This window comes from Agrilus planipennis, unplaced genomic scaffold (genome assembly GCF_000699045.2).
Source record: "Agrilus planipennis isolate EAB-ADULT unplaced genomic scaffold, Apla_2.0 scaffold178, whole genome shotgun sequence".
Taxonomy (NCBI): Eukaryota; Metazoa; Arthropoda; class Insecta; order Coleoptera; family Buprestidae; genus Agrilus; species Agrilus planipennis.
Window position 1 is genome coordinate 25643 of NW_020439320.1, and position 8101 is coordinate 33743.

General features: G+C 33.5%; 1 long non-coding RNA gene across 1 annotated transcript; it reads left to right on the forward strand.

The window, feature by feature from the left end:
* Nucleotides 1–6231: 6231 nt before the first annotated feature.
* On the forward strand, nucleotides 6232–6479 carry LOC108738382. The gene is made up of 2 exons (XR_001937968.1): nucleotides 6232–6293; nucleotides 6376–6479. It is a non-coding gene; the product is annotated as an uncharacterized LOC108738382 (long non-coding RNA).
* The last annotated feature ends 1622 nt before the right edge of the window (nucleotides 6480–8101 follow it).

The window sequence follows — 8101 nt, forward strand, 5'->3', positions numbered from 1 at the left end:
TGAGGAGCTTGACGAATCAGTCTATAGAGATGGCATTAATAGACTGGAACACCGCTATGAGAAATGTATCAGCCTTGGAGGAGATTATGTTGAGAAATAAAAAAAAAAAATTTTTAAAAACCTTGTTTTTCTTGGTCAGGCCGGAAACTTATCAATCCACCCTCGTATATGCGGTTTGTTGTTTGTCGTTCCAGTCAATCAATTAATTTTATCAATTATACATTAAAGAAAGCATTATTTTGATTGATTTAGTACTATTTAGTGTGAAATATGCTTAGGAGCTAATTATCAATTGAATTTGAAATCGGCAATTTATTCTATCCATCACCCTATGAAATTTCCTGGAGCAAAAAAGATCCTTCATCAACATCAAAACCTTTCTCACCCCGAGACTCATTGTGGCCAGTCCGCTCGTGAGAAAATAGTAACTTATTCCGATTCTTTTATGAGTCCCGAACAATCCGTATGTGGTAATAAAGAAAACATAAACTTTATTATTTGTTTTATTTTTGGGAAAACCCTGACAAAAACCCAATCAGATTGTTACACCCTAATAAATCCATTAACATAATAAAATATATGTTACAACTCAAGGAGACCAGTAAAGTGACAGACAAGCATCCTTCAAATAAGCTCAAAGTACGTCATCAAAGAATTAAAATATTAAAAGTTGTGTGTTGGTACAAAGCCTAACTTAGTCGAACAATGCAGTAAGGAAATACAAAGGTTACGTTCCTGCATATTCGTCTTGACCAGGGAGAAAAAAAGTCGTGCGAGTCGGACTGTAACTGTGATTATAGCTACACCTGTTGTAAGCACAGGAACTACCTTTAGTATACTTCATTTACATTATGGCAAAATCGTAGGTATGGAGACGAGAGACTCTTGTTCACTAAACATACTTTTTCATACAGTACCTGCCAAAAGTTTTGTTCCATCATGAATAGTAGCGCTAGACGAAAACAAGCGTTAAAGACTTTAATATGTCTTCAAATATAAACAAATATCTCGTTGATATTTTCAGTAATAAATGGTACCAATAACAGCACATTTGAGCAATGCAATTGTAGTGGATAAAATGGTCATTTTTTCCATGCAGTACTGTACGGATTATACGCTCCTCACAGGTTAAGAGTTTGGCCGAGAGTTGTGTCTTTTCTTTTTTGGCCTAGTGCTGTTCTTTTCTATTTTGCACCGGTCAAACTGAAGGTAACATCGCTACAAAAAGTAAACGAATATAGTACATGATAAAGTACCTGTTGTCTCAACTTAGCTATTTATCACGGGTCACGGGCGTGGAACAATGAGGAGAATTTTGAATATATGAATTCTATAACTGGAGAAACCTAGCCATTTTCAATAGTTCTTAGATTATAAAGCTTTACGTGTATAATATTTAGACAATAAGACTTTGCTATTGTCGGAAAACATTTATCGCTCTGCAACAAAGATGCTTTCTAAAAATAATTTGAAGGGACAAAATATTCTCAAAGTAACTAACGGAACACTGGTTTGCAAGGGTGGAAAATGTAGAAAAAGAGCGAATATGAAGATAGGAGACAAGAAAAGCGTATCTGGGATGTCAGATAAGTCAGGACGAAAGGAGTAGTACGGACATAAAGCAGAGTAAAGCGCAGGGTCGAGTCTCCTTCAATAAAAAGAAATCACGTCTATGCTCGAGAACAATTAATTCAGAAATTCGAAAAAGATTGTTAAAGGTGTATGTTTGGAGCAAGGCGCTTTATGGGTTCGAAACGTGGACGGTGGGCGCGGCGGAAAAGAAAAGGTTAGAAGCACTGGAAATGTGGTGTTACAGGCGAATGATGAAGATATCCTGAATAGAGAAGGTTAGACTGAAGAGGTATTAGAAAGAATGGGAGAACAAAGAAGTCTATGGAAGTCCATCAGAAATAGGCGAGATAGGTTGGTAGGACACCTTCTCAGTCATGAAGATCTAGTCAGAGACATATTAGAGGCAGAAATAGGAGTTAGGAGGAGTAGAGATAGACCTAGATTAGATTACTGTTCCCAAATAGTTATGGATGTGGATGTTCTAGGTTTAGAGGATTAGCTCAGGATAGGAAATAGTGGAGGTGCGTGTCCAACCAGCCTTAGGACAGACGACTTTATGATGATGATGAACCCAAGGAATAATATTATCAATTTTTACCGCTTGTTAAATAAACACCCAGTATATTTAACTAATCAATATTGAATTTCAGTTAATTGAATTTATTAACCATTATCCAAAAGCAAGAAAAATAAACAACTGAAAATAGAATAGTTCAACTTTGTTCAATATATTTTTACGTAATAAAACCGAATGTTGTTAATCACAAAGTGAAATGAACAGTTTCGTAATAATTTTGCACTACATTAACCATATTATTTGTTAGATCATGTCAGTACACATGCAAGTCAAATATGGTATCAAAATTTGCTTTTATAATTAAATTTGGATTCCTTGTTTAATATCAGTCAAACAAAAGAACCCCTATGCATTCGTGAAGATAAAAACTAATTGTTACATTTATTATGTTTAATTAAATTTTAGTGACAATACAGTTTAAAAAAAACCTTATCAGTCCGTTATTTGATATGTTTTTATATAATATTTATATTNATTGTGTAAATGATAGAAATGTCTCTCTAAATTGGAAATAAAAGAAAGAAGGGGGTTGGGATGACATTGCAGAAGAATAGTAAATTTTTCTTAAGTGGCGAAGAGTAAGTTGGGTGGAGGGGTACTTTGAAGAACACTAATAAAGTCTTTGGGTATAAGTGGAGGGGTGGAAGTGACAAATTAAGAAATTGACAACTCTTTTCTAACCTAATAAAACCAAAAAACAATTGGAGTGATTATTGCATTCTTTTTTTATGTTTTCTGGCTAAAATCGCTCCAACTATTTAAATTAGTAGATCTAGGGGAGATATTTATTTTCAAATTTTCGATTTTTCACTTACACGCCTTCACCATCCTCTTTTTTTTAAAACTTGTTATACAATATCACTTTTCATTCACGCCCTTACCAATTTTCACCTATACCTTTCCGTTTCCACCCTTCTATCACTATCTAGAAAGATACCAAAACCCGAAAGGGAGCCCCATCATCTGCACAATTACCAATTTTTAACAAATACAACGCTAAGTTAATTAAACTTTTTGGTAGTGAATTCATAATATTTATTGTAATAGATATGTTCATAAAACCACTGTTTTTAAATATTAGTACGGTAAAATTGTCAAAGTCCCTTGTAAAATCATTAATTTAATATTTAATTACCCATCCACAAATTGCACTAGAGCACTTAACTCCATTTAACGTTGCGTTCACCATAATTACTTATCAATTTTTTTTACGTACTTCAAAGTTAAAGTTAAATATTTTATACTTACACAACACTTTCCATTTTATCTTTTTCTGTAAAAAGGCACATTTTTGATTCACCCTTTTTCATCATTATTAACATTACCTAAGGACTGTACCGACAAGTAACGAACGACCTGATGCACAGGGCGTTACACCCCAACAAATGCATCTTCATATTTATCATATGTATACTGCTCCAATAACATAAATGCAAACGAAAAAAGAGACAATAGAAAGATAAAGATAATAAATGAGAGTTCGCATGGCCAAAAGCAGATAAAAGTGTTTCAATTACGTAATTAAACGTACTGTATTTTTACTGTTAATTAAGAAATAGCGCCGCGACCCTGCCACGTGTACATACGTACGTATGTATAATGTGAGCGTTTGATATTTATTTTGATTTTTATTGCTATTGTATGTGTGTTTTGTTTGACGTAGTAATCGGTCGCGTTGCACCGTCTTGGGAATTTTTTAAAAGTAAGTAATGAGAAGAGCAGAGTAGAGTAGCACGCATTTTCGGATCTAATTTATTGAGAAGGCAAAGAGGATGCACCGATGCCGTTTCCGGTTCCGGCGTTGCCGCCGCTTCCCAAGCCCACGAGGTTGCTCGTCTTGGAGTTGCGCATGAGCGGCTTGTGATGGCGCAGTTCCTGATTGTGCTGCCACTGCCAACAGGTGCGACAAAAGTAGCGAAAACACATCAGTTCGCGACAAAAATATGGACCCTGTTGGACACCGCACATCGAGCACAACGAATCTTCCAAGTAAGGATCGACTTGTACCTAACAGAATTGAAGTTTTTGTAGGAATTGGATAAAAACCTAAACAAGCAACTTAAAAAAAAAAATATTCGTACTTTCTCTTTCTGGAGAGTGGTCACTTTTGTGAGGATCAATCCATTCTCTATGTCTATGTTCCCAACCATAACTTTACTTTCAAGAACTCCGCAGCAGCACAAAAAATTAATATCAAAAAATTGTCTCTTAATTTGTTCAACAAAAGTTTAAAAGAGAATTATTTTAAGCGATTAGACACCAGACGACCCAATTCTTTACAATTACCATTAAAAAATAGTAGATTAAAAACTATTAAAGCCTGTTCGAGAAGTTTTAGTTGTATTAGTTATTAAAATATTGTTAATTACACATTAAAACAAAAACGTGAAATTTTAAAATGGATTTTCGTTTTTAGTTTTCCGATCAAATTTCGCAATAAAACTGAACTGCTTTCTTCGCTTCGCACTATTGGTTGCATAGAAATTGCATTCTGATTTGCTATTATTATTATTATATGCGTATGTAATAAAATCTGTCAAAATGTTGGACCACGCAAAGCCCTCTGACTTATTTATATATTTAAGTATTTTTAAATAGCTTAGGATTTAGGATTTGCTTACAAGGTGAAAATAAGGAAAAAAAGAATGAAACCAAAAAAATTCATAATCTATTCCAAAACGAAATACCAAACAGTACTATTTCTAAAGGTCAAAAATCACGCACTTAAAATTGATTAACATTCTCTATCATTCATCTGATTTTTTATATTTAATGTTTTGTTTTGTTTCACTGCTATTTTTTAACAGCTTAACCGATGTGTCTCGCACATTTAATTATGTCACTTGCATTTTTTTGTCAAGAACTCCCGAACAATGTTTAAGTGAGTAACTGAACGAAACATCTGCAAATTTAATTTTCAATAACTAAAAAAATTAGAAATGAAACAAAATGTAACTAATAAATATTACAATTCAAATAATGAAATTTCATAATTTTTAATTGAATTTTGTTTTTTTTTTCAATTTTATTTTATTTCTTTTCTTATCCATTACAATTTCACCAAATCAAATGTACCTGCATCGATATTACAATCATTGAACTAGGAATATCAGTCATTAAGGATAGATCAGCAGCATAATAATAGAACAAATACAGACGAACTACGAATCTACCATATATAAAAAAATACAACGCGTAGTTATACAACACGCTACTGAAGTGAAACTTCTTCAAACACACAAACATACCGGGATAGGGGTTAAGAAATTGGTTTAATGGTATTATTGTACAGTATGAATTTAAATTTTACACTATACATGCCGGAGTTGCCTGTAACGAACGTTGCATTGAAGCACGCTCACGGTTCAAGCGATCCCCCCTACGAACTCGACTACGTGGTCGAGTAGCAGGGAGACATCCGTTGCATGATTTCGTTACATAGCAACTCTCATGAAACGAACTTACCCTACCGTGCGCAAAGAAGTTTCACTTCAAAAATGAAGTTAAATTTTGGAAATAATTTTGACAAGATAAACCCAATGTTACTGAGGTGTCCGTTGTTCATGTGTTAAAAGAAACGAAACCCTTCTTTCCAGAAATCGGTAAAGCTTTAAAAATTGTGATCGCTGTACCGTGCACAATGTGTACTGTAGAGCGATCCTTTAGCAGCCTGAGTCGCATTAAAGCCTGGCCAGGAAGTACGATGATCGCCTCAGTAGACTTGAGAGTTCATCGAAAAATTATTACTGACAACATAGAGATTTTAAAAAGATTATATTTTAACTAAAATATTGTTATCTTTTAGTAAAGGATTTACACAGAAAAATTGTATTAATTTGTACCTATAATTTTTATTTTCTATCTTTCATCTTGCCCCCCTCCCCCTGGCCTTTTGACTGGCGTCACCCTTACAAACATGTACCTATATTGGATTACTATTCCCGAAAAATTGTTATCAAAGTAACAATTTGTAAAAGTTGGCACTTGTTTCTCATTTTTTCTTATCTCATAATAATCCAAATTTATGTAATTATTTAAACAATGTTTTATACAATAAATACAGAGAAGGATTTCCGTCATAATTAGTTTCTCTGTAGTAACACATCCTTCGCGACACTAAGTGATAATATGAACTGCAACAAAGGTAACAGTCCAGTTTTTACTTTTTTTGTCTAAGAATTTTCAGTTATTTGCAATTCTGGAGGCGTGTGTTATATAACTTTCAGATATTGGTCATGCTAAACAAAGCAGAATCCTTTTTGGTCCACCTGCAAGGAAAGAATTTCATGATTCGCGAGGATTAGGAAGAATCATTTATGAAAAACTCAAAGACAATGGAAACAGCGTTATGCAGGTAATATTAATGTAGTCTTTCATTTTTAATTTCAATAATGAAATTAAGCAGAGTGAAATAAAACGTTGCGAATAATCTTATTAAAATTTAGGTTTACAATTCAATAAGCTTATGTATCAATCCGTAACATACCTGTATATCAAATGCTAAAATTGCAAAAAATCAGCACCTTATCTCGATGGGTTTGCATTAAATTTAATTGTCAAACATCGCTCACCTCAAATCGATAATAGAATCAGTTAACTGCTGACACAGTAAATACTTTGTAATAATTTTGCCAATATTTTAATTACTTTCTTTTATTATGCCTTTTTTAATTGCTTACTTACCTCTAATAAAATAAGGACGAGATGCGTCAAAAAATTTTTGCAACAATGACGAAAAAATGAACGCTATGCAGTACTATACTGCAGCTATTGTTATGCAGGAAGTCTTTTTTATATTAACTTATAAATACAATTTATTAAGATTGGATGTTGGATATAATTAATATTTTACTTAAGAACAAGCGAATATTACATATTATTTATAAAGTTACTAAGTTGAGTATTTAATGCAAGTTGCATTCTAACTTGATATACCAAAATGTTGTATTTAATTTAAATTCATTAAAATAATAATTTGACGATAGATAAAGGATTAAATTATCGTATTAATAAACATATTTTCCTAGCTTATTTATAGTTGAGAAATGTATAAAATGGCAGGGAAATTATTACCGTATCACCACCCTATCGTACTTGCTTCACGTGATTCTTCAATCTTAATTCGAATTCTCCATTATTATTTACTATTCCCGTCATTTAAACTGGTTTCGCTACTGTAGATGTTAGCTTTGCGATTCTTGTAAAAATTGAAAATGATAATTAGTTATGAATTTTCAAATTCGCCTTTAATTTTTATTTAAAAAAGGATCGCGAATGGCGAAGAGTAGTGTTGCCCAAACGCAAGAACAAGACGAGACTTAGCCAGTCTTGGTCTTGGTCTTGCGCCAATACACCTGGTCTTGGTCTTGGTCTTGGTCTTGCGCTCCCAGTCTTGGTCTTGGTCTTGGTCTTGCAGCAAGAGTCTTGCAAGTCTTGCAATTACCTATTAGTCTATTACTATTTATTAAAGTTTACTTTAAATCCTAGAAAAACGTATTAGAATTGGAACATTGTGAGCTTGAATGAATATAGCCATAGTAAAGATCAAGCAGATTAATAAATAACTGAAGATTTGATAAGAAATTCGAAAAATCAACTGACCTATATGTCGTTTTCCATGGAAGTAACTGTTTCTTAATAAACATTTATGATCCTTGCTTTCTACCGCGCCGCCTCGCCACGTGCCGGCTCTATGATAAGGATGCCGCCGCAAATCAAACAATAATATAAAGCGTGTAAAAAAATTCGAAATTATTTTGCATGAGTATACCTACACCCTATGGCGGCAATCAAATAGTGTCAAATGTTATGATTTCGGCGTGGCGGCAACGATTGTTTTAGATTTCAAAAGAAGCCGCCGGCGCGTGTATCATAACCATGTACTTCCGAAAAGCGGCAAATTTCTTTGAGAAGTAAGTACAAAACCTTTGATGCCGCATTATCAAAGTGCCG